This window comes from Mesoplodon densirostris, chromosome 4 (assembly GCF_025265405.1).
Source record: "Mesoplodon densirostris isolate mMesDen1 chromosome 4, mMesDen1 primary haplotype, whole genome shotgun sequence".
Lineage (NCBI taxonomy): Eukaryota > Metazoa > Chordata > Mammalia > Artiodactyla > Ziphiidae > Mesoplodon > Mesoplodon densirostris.
Window position 1 is genome coordinate 99,017,751 of NC_082664.1, and position 19,998 is coordinate 99,037,748.

The window sequence follows — 19,998 nt, forward strand, 5'->3', positions numbered from 1 at the left end:
CACACACACAGACACACTCTCACAGACACACAAATGCCCATTTAATATTAGAGTCCTGAGCACAAATGTGATTTGCTTGTAACCAACCAGCTTTTTCTTTTTTTAAAACATCTTTATTGGAGTAAAATTGCTTTACAATGTTGTGTTAGTTTCTGCTGTATAACAAAGTGAATCAACTATATGTGTACATATATCCCCATATCCCCTCCCTCTTGCGTCTCCCTCCCACACTCCCTATCCCACCCCTCTAGGTGGTCATAAAGCACCGAGCTGCTCTCCCTGTGCTATGCAGCTGCTTCCCACTAGCTATCTGTTTTACATTTCATAGTGTATATATGACAGTGCTACTCTGTCACTTCGTCCCAGCTTACCCTTCTCCCTCCCCGTGTCCTCAAGTCCATTCTCTACGTCTGTGTCTTTATTCCTGTCCTGCCCCTAGGTTCATCAGAACCAGGTGGGGTTTTTTGGGGTTTTTTTATTGCAGATATGTGTGTTAGCATACGGTACTTGTTTTTCTCTTTCTGGCTTACTTCACTCTGTATGACAGACTCTCAGTCCATCCACCTCACTACAGATAGTTCAATTTTGTTTCTTTTTCTGGATGAGTAATATTCCATTGTATATATGTACCACATCTTCTTTATCCATTCATATGTTGATGGACACTTAGGTTGCTTCCATATCCTGGATATTGTAAATAGTGCTGCAATGAACATTGTGGAACATGTCTCTTTTTGAATTATGGTATTCTCAGAGTATATGCCCAGTAGTGGGATTGCTGGATCATATGGTAGTTCTATTTTTAGATTTTTAAGGAACCTCCATACTGTTCTCCATAGTGGCTATATGAATTTACATTCCTACCAACAGTGCAAGAGGGTTCCCTTTTCTCCACACCCTCTCCAGCATTTATTGTTTGTAGATTTTTTGATGATGACCATTCTGACCGGTGTGAGGTGATACCTCATTGTAGTTTTGATTAGCATTTCTCTAATGATTAGTGATGTTGAGCATCCTTTCGTGTGTTTGTTAGCAATCTGTATATCTTCTTTGGAGAAATGTCTATTTAGGTCTTCTGCCCACTTTTGGATTGGCTTGTTTGCTTTTTGATATTGAGCTGCATGAGCTGCTTCTGTATTTTGGAGATTAATCCTTTGTCTGTTGCTTCGTTTGCAAATATTATCTCCCATTCTGAAGGTTGTCTTTTCATCTTGTTTATGGTTTCCTTTGCTGTGCAAAAGCTTTTAAGTTTCATTAGGTCCCATTTGTTTATTTTTGTCTTGATTTCAATTTCTCTAGGAGGTGGGTCAAAAAGGATCTTGCTGTGATTTATGTCACACAGTGTTCTACCTATGTAATCCTCTAAGAGTTTGATAGTGTCTGGCCTTACATTTAGGTCTTTAATCCATTTTGACTTTATTTTTGTATCCGTGTCAGGGAGTGTTCTAATTTCATTCTTTTACATGTAGCTGTACCGTTTTCCCAACACCAGTTATTGAAGAGGCTGTCTTTTGTCCATTGTATATTCTTGCCTCCTTTATCAAAGATAAGGTGACCATATGTGTGTAGGTTTATCTCTGGGATTTCTATCCTGTTCCATTGATCTATATTTCTGTTTTTGTGCCAGTACCATATTGTCTTGATACCTGTAGCTTTGTAGTATAGTCTGAAGTCAGGGAACCTGATTCCACCAGCTCCGTTTTTCTTTCCCAAGATTGCTTTGGCTATTCGGAATCTTTTGTGTTTCCATACAAATTGTGAATTTTTTTGTTCTAGTTCTGTGAAAAATGCCATTGCTAATTTGATAGGGATTGCATTGAATCTGTAGATTGCTTTGTGTAGTAGAGTCATTTTCACAATGTTGATTCTTCCAATCCAAGAACATGGTATATCTCTCCATCTGTTTGTATCATCTTTAATTTCTTTCATCAGTGTCTTGTAGTTTTCTGCACACAGGTCTTTTGTCTCCTTAGGTAGGTTTATTCCTAGGTATTTTATTCTTTTTGTTGCAATTGTAAATGGGGGTGTTTCCTTAATTTCTCTTTCAGATTTTTCATCATTAGTGTATAGGGATGCGAGAGATTTCTGTGCATTTATTTTGTGTCCTGCTACTTTACCAAATTCATTGATTAGCTCTAGTAGTTTTCTGGTAACATCTTTAGGATTCTCTATGTATAGTACCACGTCACCTGCAAACAGTGACAATTTAACTTCTTTCACGATTTGGATTCCTTTCTTTTCTTTTTCTTCTCTGATTGCTGTGGCTATAACTTCCAAAACTAGTTGAATAATAGAGGTGAGAATGGGCAACCTTGTTCCTGATTTTATAGTAAATGGTTTCAGTTTTTCACCATTGAGAACAATGTTGGCTGTGGGTTTGTCATATATGGCCTGTATTATGTTGAGGTAGGTTCCCTCTATGCCTACTTTCTGGAGAGTTTTTATCATAAATACGTGTTGATTTTTGTCAAAAGCTTTTTCTGCATCTATTGAGATGATTACATGGTTGTTATCCTGTAGTGTATTAATATGGTGTATCACATTGATTGATTTGCATATTGAAGAATCCTTGCATTTTGGGGATAAACCCCACTTGATCATGGTGTATGATCCTTTGAATGTGCTGTTGGATTCTATCTGCTTGTGTTTTGTTGAGGATATTTACATCTATATTCATTAATGATATTGGCCTGTAGTTTTCTTTTTTGTGACATCTTTGTCCCGTTTTGGTGTCAGGGTGATGGTGGCCTCATAGATGAGTTGCGGGTGTTCCTCCCTCTGCTATATTTTGGAAGAGTTTGAGAGGGATAGGTGTTAACTCTTCTCTCAGTGTTTGATAGAATTTGCCTGTGAAGCCTCTGGACCTGTTCTTTCGTTTGTTGGAAAATTTTAAATCCCAGTTTCCATTTCACTGCTTGTGATTGATCTATTTATATTTTCTGTTTCTTCCTGGTTCAGTCCGAAGGTTGTGCTTTTCTGAGAATTTGTTCATTTCTTCCAGGTTGTCCATTTTATTGGCATATAGTTGCTTGTAATAATCTCTCATGATCCTTTGTATTTCTGCAGTGTCAGTTGTTACTTCTCCTTTTTCATTTCTAATTCTGTTGATTTGAGTCTTCTCCCTTTTTTTCTTGATGAGTCTGGCTAATGGTTTATCAATTTTGTTTATATTCTCAAAGAACCAGCTTTTGGATTTATGGAACTTTGCTGTTGTTTCCTTCATTTCTTTCTCATTTATTTCTGATCTGATCTTTATGATTTCTTCCCTTCTGCTAACTTTGGGGTTGTTTTGTTCTTTCTCTAATTGCTTTAGGTGTAAGGTTAGATTGTTTATTTCAGATGTTTCTTGTTTCCTGAGGTAGAATTGTATTGCTATAAACTTCCCTCTTAGAACTGCTTTTGCTGCATCCCATAGGTTTTGGGTTGTCATGTTTTCATTGTCACTTGTTTCTTGGTATTTTTTGATTTCCCCTTTGATTTCTTCCATAATCTCTTGGTTAATAAGTAGCATATTGTTTAGCCTCCATGTGTCTGTATTTTTTACAGATGTTTTCCTGGAATTGATATCTAGTCTTATAGCATTGTGTTTGGAAAAGATATTTGCTATGATTTCAGTGTTCTTAAATTTACCATGGCTTGATTTGTGACCCAAGATATGATCTATCCTGGAGAATGTTCCATGAGCACTTGAGAAGAATGTGTATTCTGTTGTTTTTGGATGGAATGTCCTATAAATATCCATTAAGTCCATCGTGTTTAATGTATCATTTACAGCTTGTTTTTTCTTATTTATTTTCATTTTGGATGATCTGTCCATTGGTAAAAGTGGGGTGTTAAAGTCCCCTACTATGATTGTGTTACTGTCAATGTTCCCTTTTATGGCTGTTAGCATTTGCTTTACGTGCTGAGGTGCTCCTATGTTGGGTGCATACATATTTACAATTGTTATATCTTCTTCGTAGGTTGATCCCTTGATCATTATGTAGTGTCCTTCTTTGTCTCTTGTAATAGTCTTTATTTTAAAGTCTATTTAGTCTGATATGGGACTTGCTACTCCAGGTTTCTTTTGATTTCCATTTTCATGGAATATCTTTTTCCATCCCCTCACTTTCAGTCTGTATGTGTCCCTAGGTCTGAAGTGGGTCTCTTGTAGGCAGCATATATATGGGTCTTGTTTTTGTATTCACTCAACCAGTCTGTCTTTGGATTGGAGCATTTAATCCTTTTACATTTAAGGTACTTATCAACATGTATGTTACTATTATGATTTTCTTAATTGTTTTGGGTTTGTTATTGTAGGTCTTTTCCTTCTCTTGTGTTTCCTGCCTAGAGAAGTTCCTTTAGTATTTGTTGTAAACCTGGTTTGGTGGTGCTGAATTCTCCTAACTTTTGCTTGTCTGTAAAGGTTTTAATTTCTCTGTTGAGTCTGAATGACATCCTTGCTGGGTAGGGTAATCTTGGTTGTAGATTTTTCCCTTTCATCACTTTAAATATGTCCTGCCACTCCCTTCTGGCTTGCAGAGCTACTGCTGAAAGATCAGCTGTTAACCTTGTGGGGGTTCCCTTGTATGTTATTTGTTGCTGTTTCCTTGCTGCTTTTAATATTTTTTCTTTGTATTTAATTTTTGATAGCTTGATTAATATGTGTCTTGACATGTTTCTTCTTGGATTTATCCTGTATGGGACTCTCTGCGCTTCTTGGACTTGATTGACTATTTCCTTTCCCATGTTAGGGAAGTTTTCAACTATGATCTCTTCAAATATTTTCTCAGACTCTTTTTGTGTTCCTTTTCTGGGACCCCTATAATTTGAATGTTGTTTTTTGTTTGTTTGTTTGCTTTTTTTTGCGGTACGCAGGCCTCTCACTGTTGTGGCCTCCCCCGTTGCGGAGCACAGGCTCTGGATGCACAGGCTCAGTGGCCATGGCCCATGGGCCCAGCCGCCCTGCAGCATGTGGGATCTTCCCAGACCGGGGCACGAACCCATGTCCCCTGCATCGGCAGGCGGACTCCCAACCACTGTGCCACCAGGGAAGCCCAGTTGGTGTGTTTAATGTTGTCCCAGAGGTCTCTGAGACTGTCCTCAATTCTTCTCATTCTTTTTTCTTTATTCTGCTCTGCAGTGGTTCTTTCCACTATTTTCTCTTCTACGTCACTTACCGGTTCTTCTGCCTCAGTTATTCTGCTATTAATTGCTTCTAGAGAATTTTTTATTTCATTTATTGTGTTGTTCATCATTGTTTATTTGCTCTTTAGTTCTTCTAGGTCCTTGTTAAACATTTCTTGTATTTTCCGCATTCTATTTCCAAGATTTTGTATCCTCTTTACTATCATTACTCTGAATTCTTTTTCAGGTAGGCTGCCTATTTCGTCTTCATTTGTTTGTTCTGGTGGGTTTTTACCTTGGTCCTTCATCTGCTGCATATTTCCTTGTCTTGTCATTTTGTTTAATTTACTGTGATTGGGGTCTCCTTTTTACAGGTTGCAGGGTCTTAGTTTCCATTGTTTTCTGTGTCTGACCCCAGTGGGTGAGGTTGGTTCAGTGGCTTGTGTAGGCTTCCTGGTGGAGGGGACTGATGCCTGTGTTCTGATGGGTGGGGCTGGATCTTGTTTTTCTGGTGGGCAGGGCCACAACTTGTGATGTGTTTTGGGGTGTCTGTGAACTTAGTATGATTTTAGGCTGCATCTTTGCTAGTGGCTGGGCTTGTGTTCCTGTCTTGCTAGTTGAGTGTCATGGGGTGTCCAGCACTGTAATTTGCTGGCCTTTGGGTGGAGCTGGGTCTTAGCGTTGAGATGGAGATCTCTGGGAGAGCTTTCACAGATTGATATTACATGGGGCTGGGATGTCTCTGGTAGTCCAATGTACTGTACTCCGCTCTCCCACCTTAGAGGCTCAGGCCTGACATCAAACCGGAGCACCAAGACCCTGTCAGACACACGGCTCAGAAGGAACGGGAGAAAAAAAGAAAAAAATTATTTAAAAAATAATCATAAAAATTAAAAAAATTAAAAAATTAAAAAATTAAAAAAAGGAGAGAGCAACCAAACCAATAAACAAATCCACCAGTGATAACAAAAAACTATAGTAAGATAAACATAAAAATCAGGAACAAATCAGTCATAGACAGCAGACCCCAAGTCTGCAGTTGCTCCCAAAGTCTACCGCCTCAATTTTGGGATGATTTGTTGTCCATTCAGGTCTTCCACAGATGCAGGCTATATCAAGTTGATTGTGGGGATTTAATCTGCTGCTTCTAAGGCTGCACAGAGAAATTTCCCTTTTTCTTCTTTGTTCACACAGCTCCTGGGGTTCAGCTTTGGTTTGCCCCAACCTCTGCATGTAGGTCACCCTCAGGCATCTATTCCCACCCATACAGGATGGGATTAAAACAGCGGCTGACTCTGGGGCTCTGGCTCACTTATGCCAGGGTGAAGGAGGGGTACGGTATTTATAATTGTTATGTGGGGCGAGCCTGCAGCAACAAAGGCCAGCGTGACGTGGCAACAGCCTGAGGCGCAGTGTGTGTTCTGCTGGGGGAGTTGTCCCTTGATCATGGGACCTTGGCAGTGGCGGGCCGCACAGGCTCCTGGGGTGGGGGTGGGGGTGTGTGGATAGTGACCTGTGCTTGCACACAGGATTCTTGGTGGCTGCAGCAGCAGTGTTAGCATTTCATGCCCGCCTCTGGGGTCCAAGCTGATAGCCACGGCTTGCGCCCACCTCTGGATCTCATTTAGGTGGTGCTCTGCCTTCTGCGGGCAGACAGGGAAGGAATCCCCTGTCCTTGCGCACCCCGAAACAATGGTCTCTTGCCTCTTAGGCAGTTCCAGGCTTTTTCCCAGACTCCCTCCCGGCTAGCTGTGGCGCACTAGCCCCCTTCAGGCTGTGTTCACCCAGCCAACCCCAGTCCTGTCCCTGGGATCTGACCTCCGAAGACTGAGCCTCAGCTCTCAGCCCCCACCCACCCCAGCAGGTGAGCAGACAAGCCTCTCGGACTGGTGAGTGCTGGTCAGCCCCGATCCTCTGTGCGGGAATCTCTCCACTTTGCTCTCTGCACCCCTGTTCCTGCACTCTCCTCCATGGCTCCAAAGCTTCCCCCCACCGCCACCCCCTGTCTCTGCCAGTGAAGGGGCTTCCTACTGTGCGGAAACTTTTCCTCCTTCTAGCTCTCTCCCAGAGGTGCAGGTCCCATCCCTATTCTTTTGTCTCTGTTTTTTCTTTTTTCCTACCGAGGTACGTGGGGATTTTCTTGCCTTTTGTGACGTCTGAGGTCTTCTGCCAGCGTTCAGTAGGTGTTCTGTAGGAGTTGTTCCACATGTAGATGTATTTCTGATGTATTTGTGGGGAGGGCGGTGATCTCCGCATCTTACTCCTCCATGTTGAAGGTCCCCCTGCTAGCCAGCTTTTAAAGTTGGCTCCTGATGTAGTTTTCGACCAAGCAGAATAAGGAATACTTTTCATTAAGGAAAAGTTTGGGAGATGAAAGAAAAGACTGGGGAATAAAAATCTAGCTAATTTTTCCAGATGCAGCCTTACCTGATGAAGTGCTAACTGCATTAGGTGAGTCTTTGGTGGCTAGGAAATGTAATTTCTCACAGTTCATCAGCATATGACAATGAATGCTTAACTATCCGGCTAATCAACAACCGATTATCCCATCTGAATTAATAAGGCCTTAAAATGCTTTAATGAATGATATGGGATTTTCTAAAAATTCTCTTATGTGTTTTATGCTTTTGAGAGCAATTTCTGTAATCGTTGCCAAGTCCTTCCCTTGCAAATGAGAAGTTCTTGGAAGTTAGAGACAGTAATCCTTCCAGGGCAACCTTCATAGAACAGTAATTTATTTAAGAAAGTAGATCTATGTATGTCTTCATTGTGCAGGCTCAGTTTCTGAATAGGAGCTGAGTGGTACCCAGTGTGTAATTATGACATGGAGCTGCCTCTGCTTTTGCATTTTTATTTATGCCGACAATGGTGCTTTTGTTGATATTATAACCACAGAGATCATTCTTACTATAAGGAGAGGACTTGAAACAGAGTAAAAGCCCCTAAATAATTTGGCACTCCAAAATAGTTCACTTAAAAAAAAGAGAAAAAATATCTCTTAGCACACCTTCATATGAATCAAAGGAGGCTGTTTTCTGCTTATGGTCTAAGATTGGTAATAATAAATATATACTCTTGATTCTGGTGTGGTGATTCTGGGTGGTGGTGGTGAGGGGGCTGGAAGCAGGACCTTGGTTCTTGTCATCTTTGAAGAAATAATTCAGTAAAGAGACTAAGATTGTGAAACAGATAAAGCACTTATTAGAAGCAAACCACATGGGCAAACTCGAGGAGTGAGTTGCTCCCAATAATGGTGGCTTAGATCGCTTATATGGGGGCAGTCTTATGGGTTTGTCTCTGGCCAACCATCTTGCTTGTGCCCATATTTGGCCCGACTCGGGGTCCTTCCTGGTGGCATACACATCTCTCAGCCAAGATGGATTCCAGCATGAAGGTTTCTGGGGGGTTTGACAGGAGGTGTTGTGGACTGGTGTTTCTTTCTCCCTTTGACCCCTTCGCTAGACTGAGGACCTTCTCTGTGCATGTGCAAGCTGGGAAATCCCCTTGACCACAAGAATGAAAAAAATGTGGTCGATTTGTCTTTCACCCAATCAAGACCTGATGCTCCTGCTAGTATCTTATCTCGAAGTGTCAACAGGGGAGCGGTTGCAGCTGCTCAGCCTGGGGCCCACCTATCTTCTACCTCCTTCTCATGCATCATTACAGTGTTCTGTCTTAAACGTGTGCCAACATGTCAGCAGTTGTTCATCTCAAGATGGGCAGGCATGGAGAGGACCCAGAAAGTGGTGAAATGAATGCTGTTCATTTTCTTTTGGGCATAATTGACTTGCAAGTGACAATCGTTGAGCTGAATCCTGAGGAGAAAAGACTAATGAGGGATGTCATTATAGGTGTTTCAACTGTACAGTTGCACAGGTCCGATGCTTAGAAGGGCCTTGAACTTCGTTTAATGTTCTTCTGTCACCAACTTGAAAATCTTAAAAGTTTTGAAGGAGGCTTTGCATTTTCATTTTGCATTGGGCCCTCACATTGAGTAGCCGGTCCTGGGACTAATCTAAGGTCATTTAGCTAAAAAGTGAAAAGGCTAGTGCCCTTCCCATGCTACTATCCTTTACTGCTAAGTATACAAGAAGAGTTCCAACCTATTTTGCACATACTCTGAAAGTCTTATGTGTTATGGGTTATGTAGCTGATTGGTATCTTTCCTAATGGGGCTGAATTCAGGACTCTCCGTTTTTACAAATGAGGTAAGTGGGGCTCAGGGAGGTTAAATACCACAGTCAGTGGTGGTGCCTGATTTCTGATTTTCTTTTTCTGATTCCTGGGTCCATACACACAAGAAATGTGCTAACGCAATCATCAGAACAAGTATTCAGCATCACTATTCAGGCTCCTCTGTGATCCAGAACTTCCTCTCCTCCCTGTTCTGTGTCCTCACACTATTGCAAGCTAGTTGAGTTGTTAAAGCAACTCACGCTAAATTGACCACAAATGAATGTATTACCCTCTTCTTGCTCACAGTGAATTTTATTTTCCTCTCCTAACCCAAAGGAAGCATTTTCATGGTGGATGTTTCAGACACTGTGGCAGGAAGGAAAGAGGGAGGGAAGGTTCAGAACCTCCAGACCTCTCAGATCCCAGCACAGAGCTGAGATTGCATGTCTTGGCCCTCAGTGCTGGGAACATAGTCCCAGACGGGCTGCAGAATCAAAAATTTGTTTAGCAGGTTTCAATACATAGCTGAACCCAGGCCATTGCTGTGTTTCTTTTAAATAAATAAATAAATAGATAGATAGATAGATAAATATAAAAAAACACACAACATGAACATCACCTACCCTCCAAAATGCAATTATACATGCCTATAAATCAGAAATGAAACCACTTAAGTTTCTTCAAACCACAAAATATGATGCATTGTTTTAGGACAAGAAAATAGCAAATGAGCCAGCAGCTCAAGACTCTCCTGCCTCCAAGCTTCCCTGCAGGTGAACTTCAATTGTCTTACCCACTTCCTCCCTCCTAGGGACCAGGCCAGCTTCAGTTTGCAGTTGTATTTAGCCGTGATTTGGCTAGTTTCCGACTCAGTGGCTGCCACTCACCCCTCATAAGGAGGTTTTGTTCACTGAAGGACTTTCTTTCCACTGTGCAGGATTATCACTTCAGTTTTATTTTAGAACCCCAGGAGATAAGAGCATGGCTACGGGGCCCTGGGAGAAAGCCCCTGCTGGAGATTGATTCCCTAGTGGTCTGGCCTAAAGTCTGACCAGGGGATTGTTCAGAACAGTTTATTGATTACTTTTAGTCCTTCCTAGGGTCTGGGCTCCAGAGAGTCTCCTGGAAGGATTCATTTGGTTTGATTGATTTTTCAAAAGCATTTTAAAAAAAAGATATTTTCCTGGAAACATTTAGCCTTACCTTCTTGATAAATATGTTTCCGGTTCAGTAGTACCCAGATTTGCCTGGCGTATGCTTTATTGTTCTCCCGAGAATTGAGGGCGGGTACCTTCTCACAATGGTCCCAAGAGAGAAGGCACACTTTACACTTGGAGATCTGAGCCCTCAGTGCCAAAATGCTGGCAGGTCACCAAGAGCAGAGTCACTTTCTGCCCTTTTCAGTGGGACAGTGAAAAGGGCATTTCTCTGAGAGATCGTCATTGATGGCATAATGGAAGAAACATGATAAAAGGGAGCTGTTACCAAAGGATAAACGGCTCATCCTAGCCTCAGAGACTCTCAGTGGATGAGGCGTTGAGGAATTAGAAAGTGCAGGCCCTTCTTAACCGGTAGGATTCCAGAGGTCAAAGGAACCCTGGACTTTTGAAGTTTGCAGAGCAGAGAGTAAGTGAGGAGTGAATAGAATCCAGGAAGATGGGATACAGGCTCCAACAGGTTGGAATAGAAGGCAACGGATGAGCAGGTCTGGGGGTAGGTTTGGTAGGCAAGATCCATCCAGGATGTGGATTCTAGTGCTACTACTAGACTACTCTCCATTGGTTAATGGTGTTCTGGCATAATTGCACTTAGCCTAGTTAAATCCTTTCACACGTTGTATGTCAAGAGGTACTTTGATTAGCAGAGCCTTTGAATATGCAACTTGCAAGTAAAGAGTTGAGAAGTCATATTTTCTTTAGTTTGTGTACTCTTCAGGAATGGTGTATGTTTGTGTGTGTGTGTATGCACATGTGTGCTTTTTGGATTTGAACTGAGAAAAGATACTGAATTTACGCAGAACTAGAGAACCATTCAGAAAGAAAAAAAAGCCCTGGAGTGGGGAGCACTGTTTCCTTAAGCCCTAGTGGAGGTGGATGAAAACCCTAGAAGGGAGAGTAGTTCTACCTTGACCAAGGCTCAGCCATTCTCCAGCTCAGGCCTGCTTCCTGCTTTTGGCACAAGTGCTGCCTTTGCTGTCATGGGCCTCCGTGTACTTGTCATCATCTCCAGTTTGCATGTGGCCCAGGTAAGCTTCACTAAGGGGAAGTAACCAGCCTGAGGCCCCATGGTAAGTGATTACTCGAGGAGGAGACCCCAGGTCTCCACCCCACAGTTCCAGAATGTCCCCCTCCTTAGGGTCTGCTCTCACTGGGAAATTCCCCAGAAATGCACACAGTGCAAACACACAGCTTATTAAAGACCATCATCATTGTGTTAAATTTTCTATTTTCTCCACATTTCCCCCATCACCTCACATTTTCTGTTTTTTTTTTTTAATCTTTTAAAAATTTGGATTTGTTTTTTTGGCCACGCTCTGCGGCATGCAGGATTCTAGTTCCCCGAACAGGGATCAAACCTGCGCCCCCTGCAGTGGAAGCATGGAGTCTTAACCCCTGGACCACCAGCGAGGTCCTTCACAATTTCAGTAACCATTTCAGTCCAGGGAAAGTTGAGTTCCTTTTTAGTCTGGGGAACTACATCTCTGTGATGGATGCTTCATTTTTTTCTCAGGAGCATTTTTTGCTCATTCTTTTCCCCTTTGGATATGTATCCATCCAGACCCTGTAGCAGTATTGTCTTGACCATCCTCAAGAACGACCTGAGAGGGGAGCTAATTTGTGGGAATTTTCTGACGGCAAATGTCATTCTCTTGTTAGAAACTCTCATTCTCCAGGTGAAGAGTGGCTGACCGACTCACTGACGGGTGAGAAGCCAAGAAACAACAAAGGTGGATGGAAGGGGGCTGGGTCTGCTGCTTTTGCCCTCAGACACACCTCCACCCTGCATTTATTGTAACCTGAAGGAGCAGAGTGTAACCTTCCTGTGTCTCAGGAGGTGAGGTGATCTCATGGCACTGCCTCAGCCTCCTGTGGCTCACATGCTGTTCTTTCCAGGGGGCCTGAGGTGGAGGAAGCAAGAGGCTGTGTTTGCAGTTGTGAAAGAATACCTTTCTCTTGTTCTTTTTCTTAAAAATATTCTTAGGAAAGCAGTGTTCTATTCAGCTTGACATTATGCTAAAAGCTTTTCCTTGGAAGACAATAGCTGTTCTCAGAAAAAAAGATTTACACGGAGTCCCGAGGGTGTAATGAGCTACCCCACGGCACCTGCCTCGGGTTGGGAGTTGTCACTTGTAAGTGGTTTTAAATTAAAACGGAATGGAAAAATACACAGTTACAGAATTCCCCTTTTGGCTTCTTTGCGAATCATTTTCCATCCTCTCTGGCCTTTGTCTGTTTCTGAGACACCTGATCAGGTATGAAGAACAGAGCTTTCCCGTGGCGAGAGGGTGAAGGGACAGTAGTGATCCAAGGAAAACAGAAAGCCAAAGTGGAAACCGCTCACTCCTGGGAATTCCTCTTTCTTTTATGCCCCCACCCCCAGAGGCACGTGGAGCCAAGTATTATTAAGGGATCATTGAATTCTAGAGCTTAAACATCCGTGAAGACTATGGAGTCCAGATTCCTCAATTGCTAGTGAGGGATTGAAGGTCAGGAGCATGAACTGACCTGTCTCGGTCACCTTGCTGATTGATGGCAGATGGGGTTCTAGACCTCAGACCTCTCATCTCCTGGTTAAATCATGTGCTTCTCTTTTTTTTGTAAAGCACTGCTTCTGAGAAATGTTAGAACTAAAAAAAAAAAAAAGAACTACAAGAGTATGAAAAGACCTCTCTATGGAAATTTTTAATAAAAGGATTTAGAATTAGAAAAACTGAATTGTACCCTTTTCTTGTTTTGAGATTTCCATCTCTTCAGGCAACCAGGGCTAGGAACCATGGTAGATATTAGGAATACAGAGATGAATAGTATGTGATTCTAGTCATTGAGACACCCATGATTGACATTGCGTGTGTGCGTGTATTTGTGTGTGACAGTCATGTTAACGGGTCATTATGGTACAGCAAGTTATACCAGAAAAAAGTTCAGTGGTAGCACAGAAAAGAGAGCATTTGTCTTCATGGTAGAATCAAAGGGGAACTGGTAACCACGAGGGGAAGCTGTGTAAGTCCCATGTGTACAATGATCCTATATTGACAGCTTTGCTTTCAGAGAAACCTCAGTGGAGAATCCCAAAACCATTTAAAGAACTATTTGAATCTTTCTTCAGAAAACATGAAAGGGGGAGTATGTAAAACCCATTGAAACCATCGTAAATTCATCTTTCCTCCTCCTCTATCTTACTGTTATCCATCTGCACACACAAATAGTGGTTCACAGTAATCCCACCTTTTTTCAGTACAACCCCTCAGAGCTATGACATTTAGACCAGTTGAGTACCTCCTTTTTATTTCCCATTTTGGCCCAGTCACTCCAAGAAAAGGAAGGTTAAGAATTCTTTCTCCTTCCAAGGCTGGTTAGAGGGGATGGGAAAAACTGTAAAACCTTACAGTTGAATAGGTTTGCTTATACCCAATCACGTAGTTTACTCTTACAAAGTTTTTACGTAATATATCATTTTGTCCTTATAGTTCCCTTGTGAGTTGAGGAAGAGTGTAATTATGACGCCCATTTTATAATGATGAAACTGAGATTCAGTGCCAATGCCATATGATCTTCTTCTTGAAGTCAGACTGCTACGTGCAGAGAAATGGAGGAGTGTCTTTTCAAGTAGGAAAATAGCTTTTGCAGAGACGGGGAGACCTGGAAATGATGCTGTGAACATCTCAGGGTGCCAGGACTACAGGATGGTAGATTGATTATAGGGTCAGACCATAAGGTGGGAAAGGTAATTTGGGCTGAGTGGTGAAGAACCTTATTTTTCATGTTACTTTGTCCTGAAGGCAGTGATGAGCTAACAGGATGTTATTAAAAGCAGAGAAATGACAAGATCAGATTTGTTTTGGAGGAAGATTTTATGGCAGTAATGTGGGGGAAGTCTGGAGTGAGAACACGGTGACATGTTGCCCAGCACAGAGGAGTTCTTAAGTGCTTAGCCCCTAGATTCAGACTCACTGGGGTTCTAATCTTGACTCTGCCATTTAGCAGCTTCATGACCTTGGGAAAGATGCTTCAATACTCCACACCTAGGTTTCCCCATTTATAAATTGCAGATAACAGTAGTACCTTCTTCATGGGGCAATCTGAAGCTTGTAGAGGACTTAGAACAGTGCCTGGCACATAGCTGATTCACTTTGTTACACAGCAGAAACTAATACAACACTGTAAGACAATTATACTCCAATAAAGGTGTTTAAAAAAAGAAAAAAATGATAACAACTGTTAGTCCTCTATCTGGACGATGAGGTTCCCAAGGAAGATAAGTCTATGGAAATGGGAGGGAAGGGTCTAAATATAGGTGACATGTCTAAGTTACAAGGGAGAGGTCTTGGCGATTGATTGGGCGTATGGATAAAGGGGAAGGAGTTGAAGTATTTCTCCTTTGGGTGATGGGTGCACGGTTTCATGCCAACAGAAGAATATATGAGAGAGTAAGACTGTGGTGGACGGATACTGAGTTCAGTTTCGGGAATGTTCATTTCCAGAGGCCTGCAAATTATATAAGAACTCAGGCTAAACATAATTATAAAGCCAATATCCTATAAAATATAATCTATTTCAGAGGGAAATAAAACAAAGTTTGCATTACCTGAATAATTTTCTCAGTTAACAAGGATACTAAAAATTGACTCTAAGTGGTTACTGTAGCAGAAACATGTAATATATTGCATCAGAATCAATGCCAAACCTTCTGTCCTATAAATATGTTCATGAGATATAACAATTTATATCTTTTTAAGGGAATTAACTGTTTCCAGAGTGTTTACATGTGATTAACTGTTCCACACAACAACTCTGAGGGAAAGAAAAAAAAAGAATTGCGTTTATGGTCTTCAATTTTCGATGATAAAATTGAGGCCCTAAAAATTCCTATGGTTAGTAAGAGTAAAGCTCAGATTTATCCCCAAACTCTCTGAATCTTAAGCCTCATAATCCTAACCCCCAAATTCTATGACCTCTTTCAGCTGTGTAGTAATGAGAGAAAATCCTTTATCTTCGAGATGCAATTCCCTATATGTAAAAATATTTCTTTATACTACAAGTAATACGTTCTAGGCTTCTCCAATGTGTGAGTACACATGTGGTCATGTTAGTATTAATAACCCTTGCAATTGTAGTAAAATCTAAATCTTACTGCCTCTGCAAGACCCTGCATGCCCCTCTGTTTTGTATCTTAACCCTTTACCACTTTGTACCCTCAACCACACTAATCTTCTTTCTATTCCTTGAACATAGCAACTTTATTATATCCCCTGGGCCTCTGCATTTGCTGTTCCCTCGAGTGGAATACTTGTCTTCCATAACTTGGCATGGTTGATTTCTTCTTGTCGTATATTATCCTAGCTCAGATTGAGGAAGCCTTCCCGGGTCACCATATGTAATGTTCCCTCACTCAGAACCTCATTATCACATACGTTGTTCTGTTTTCTTCATAACCCCTATTACTGGGCTCCATGAGGGCACAGATTATATGCTGTATTTTTTCACTCTTGTATCTCTGGGAACGAACAGTTCCTGCGCAAAACTGGTGCATACTCAATATTTATTGAGCAAATAAATGAAAACTTTGCATCTATTCTTGCTTCTACTCACAATCAGGGCCTTTAAACCTCTCTTGAAAAGTTACTTCTTTCCTAGGTATCTCTTGGGGTACCCACGCGTAGCCTCAATTGTACTCATAAAGTAGCCATTGGTTACAGTCACCCTTATGGGCCAGTCCATTCTTCCCTGACGCTTAGGCTTCTTTTGGTGGTTGTCTGCTGTCCTTGCAGCTACTAAAAGGACTCTTGCTACTGCCATTGCTGGGTTTTCAGAGAGTTGCTGGATTTCACGTAAAGACGGGGTGCGGGGGGGGGATGGATTAGCATTCTCCAAAACCCTGTACCACACCTCAGTGTTGCTTGGCACCAAAGCTCCCTAAGTTTCCGATGAAAGAAGCTCCTTCTTCACAGCCTGGGCAGGGACCAGATGACAACCCATGTCTCCGTTCCGATGTTTTTCTCTCTCAGAGTCCCTGCAACTAAGACATGAAAACCTAACCCAAACTCCTCACTTGTCTTCTAGCCTCAGATGCAAAGGCTTCTCTACCTACCAACACATGCTCTCAAGTGTGGGTCACCACCAACCTGCCAGTTCCCAAAATAGTCAAACTCAGATTACCAGGCTGTGCTAACCAGATTGTACTCTGATTCATATATTTCATGGAAGCCTCACAACATGACCATGAATTTGTTATTAAAATTACCTATCATTTTAATATAACAGGACACTACATTTTCTTGTTTATGGATACTTAACGTGTATAGAAAAAGTATAAAACCGTGCTGAAAAAAGATAACACCAGATTCAAAGTAGTGATTCTGTCTGAAGATGGAGGAGCAGAAAGGGAAATGGGTTTTAAATCTTTTGGGGAGTTTGTATTTCTTAAAGAAAAAGAGTTCTAGGGAAAATACAACCAAAAGTTAACAACGTTTAAATCTGGATGGGTAGGTACCTGAGTCTGTCCTATTATTTTTTGAGCGTCTCCAACTATATTCGTAATTCATGAGTCTTCCTACCCATGAACATGATATACCTCTCCATTTATTTAGGCCTTATTTAATTTTTCCCTTTAGTGTTACGCAGTGTTTAGTGTAAACTTCTTATAGGTAATCTTTAGATGTATCCCATGTATTTCACTTTTTATTTATTTATTTATTTGGTTGTGTGGGGTCTTAGTTGCAACACGTGGCCTCCTTAGTTGCAGCAGGCAGGCTCCTTAGTTGCGGCTCATGGGCTCCTTAGTTGTAGGTCACCGGCTCCTTAGTTATGGCACGCAAACTCTTAGTTGCAGCATGCATGTGGGATCTAGTTCCCAGACCAGGGATCGAACCCAGGCCCCCTGCATTGGGAGCAAGGGGTCTTTTTTTCTTTTGAATTTTATTTTATTTATTTTTTATACAGCAGGTTCTTATTAGTTATCCATTTTATACATATTAGTGTATACATGTCAGTCCCAATCTCCCAATTCATCACACCACCACCACCCCCCCGCCACTTTCCCCCCTTGGTGTCCATGCGTTTGTTCTCTACATGTGTATCTCTATTTCTGCCCTGCAGACTGGTTCGTCTGTACCATTTTTCTAGGTTCCACATATATGCATTAATATACGATGTTTGTTTTTCTCTTTCTGACTTACTTCACTCTTACGACAGTCTCTAGATTCATCCACCTCTCTACAAATGATCCAGTTTCGTTCCTTTTTATGGCTGAGTAATATTCCATTGTATATATGTACCACATCTTCTTTATCCATTCGTCTGTCGATGGGCATTTAGATTGCGTCCATGACCTGGCTATTTGTAAACAGTGCTGCAATGAGCATTGGGGGGAGCACGGGGTCTTAACCATTGTGCCACCAGGGAAGTCCCCCATGTATTTCACTTTCTGATGCTATGGTAAATGATCATTTTTAAATTTCATTTTTTTATTGCTAGTATATGAAAATACAATTGATTTTTGTGTTATCAACTTTGAGTCCCATGACTTTGCTGTAATTTTTACTTCTAGTAGCTTTTCTCGTGTTTCTTTCTTTTTCTTTCTTAATTTTAGCAAATAACTTATGCAAGTTGTCTGTGGATAAAGACAGGAATTTTTGCTTGTTTGTTTTACATTTTGTATCTTTTTCTTTTTACATTTTTTTTTTTTTTTTTTTTTTTTTTTTTGCTGTACGCGGGCCTCTCACTGCTGTGGCCTCTCCCGTTGCGGAGCACAGGCTCCGGACACACAGGCTCCGCGGCCATGGCTCGCGGGCCCAGCCGCTCCGCGGCATGTGGGATCTTCCGGGATCGGGGCACGAACCCGTGTCCCCTGCATCGGCAGGCGGACTCTCAACCACTGCGCCACCACGGAAGCCCTCTTTTTCTTTTTTTTTGCCTTATAATACTACCCAGGAACTCTTAATATAATATTGAATAGAAGTGGTAAGAGGAGATACTATTTACCCTGTTTTTGATTTCCCCGGAGAGTCTCTCATGCTGCCGTTGGTAAATGGATGTCTCTTCTGATGGTTTAACATCAGAAAAATGACCAGACAGTGAATTTCACTTGGGGTGGAGCTAGAAGAGCTTAGCTAGATAGAAGGCTTGGTAGGCCTGAGAGTAAAAGGCCCAGAATACTTCACCCCACCCCACTTCCAGACAAGTTCCCGCTCTGGGCCATCCTGTCAACAAAAGTAGAGTTGTTCCCTATCGCCTCTTTTATGGAAATAGCTTCAGCCGAGATTTCTCCAGTTGGAACTTTCCCTAACCATGCCCTGAAGGATGGGTCTGTCCTAGTGATAATTCAGATGACTAAGTTGAAAACTCTTCTGCAACATGAACCTTATAGAACAATCTAGTGGATTTACTTGGAAAATTATCTCTTTCTTCAAGAGATGTAGCCTAAGGAGTCTTATAGGATCACAGAGAAAAGGAACTTGGGGAAAGATGTGGTACTTCCTTTCATTTTATAGGTCTGAGGAAACTGAGGCCTATAGAGAAGGAACTTGCCTAGAGTAACATTAACTAATTAGGAGAGCCAGGACCTAAATCACGTTTAGTGTGATGGTTGTTCTTCTAGTACTCCTTTTAGTGTTGATAAGATATTTGACATACTGTAACGTAGGTTGTGTCAGGGCACTTGGCTCTTGGATAAAATAGACATAAGATCTCAAACAGACGTTTGAGTAGGTGGCATGAGCCAGGCATTATGCTAGGGAGACCTAATTAAGGATTTGGCAGTAGATGAAGGGACCCTGCCCTAGAGGAGCACTCAGTGGAGGAGAAAACCATAAGATTATCCAACGCATTGTGACTGGTGGTGTTAGGGAAGAGACCTGTGAACCGAGTAGGCATTGAGGAAGGAATGGGGAAAAGCCTCTGGGGTCTGGGGTTCTGGCAGTCTCCATTCTAGTATCCTCGTAATCCGTACGTAGGAACCAGGCATCCTGGCCCATGATTCGTGGGTTACCATAGGCAGGACCTATGGTGCTTCCTGAATCCGGGTGTGAAGCGTTGCCTGATGGGTGGTATCTGTTGATTTTCTCAGGCAGTCCTTTCCTGGAGAGATGCTTGACCTCTGACCTCCTGGCACAGTTCTGCTTTATGACTTCGTAGCAGCAGTAGCAGCTGATGATGACCTTTGTGAGGCACAGAGTGGGGGGTTTTACATAAGTGGCCCTTGTGGGTCAAGGAGTGAGAAATAAGAGTTGAAATAAGTTCGTGTCCTTGGAGGATTATGGGCTGTGCTCCATCTTTCTGGAAATGTCCGTTCATCTTCAGGAAGTCTCCTACCTCCTCTCGAGTGAGGGCTCCCAGAGGTACTGTATTAGGGTGGTTCTGATGACCTTTCTTCGGCGGCTCTTGACTCGCTCGGGGTGTTGCAAAAAGTTCAGGGTAGTTAGGTTTCCAAGTCAAAGGACATAAATAGGTAGATTTTCAGATTCACATTCCACCTTTGACACAGCCATACAGATTTCAC

The 19,998-nt window shown here is 42.0% G+C and overlaps 1 protein-coding gene across 2 annotated transcripts in view; it reads left to right on the forward strand.

Annotated features, from left to right (window-relative positions):
* The window catches only part of LOC132488550 (A-kinase anchor protein 13-like), a 180,899-nt gene that overhangs the window by 111,608 nt on the left and 49,293 nt on the right, over window positions 1-19,998 (forward strand). The window lies entirely within an intron of this gene.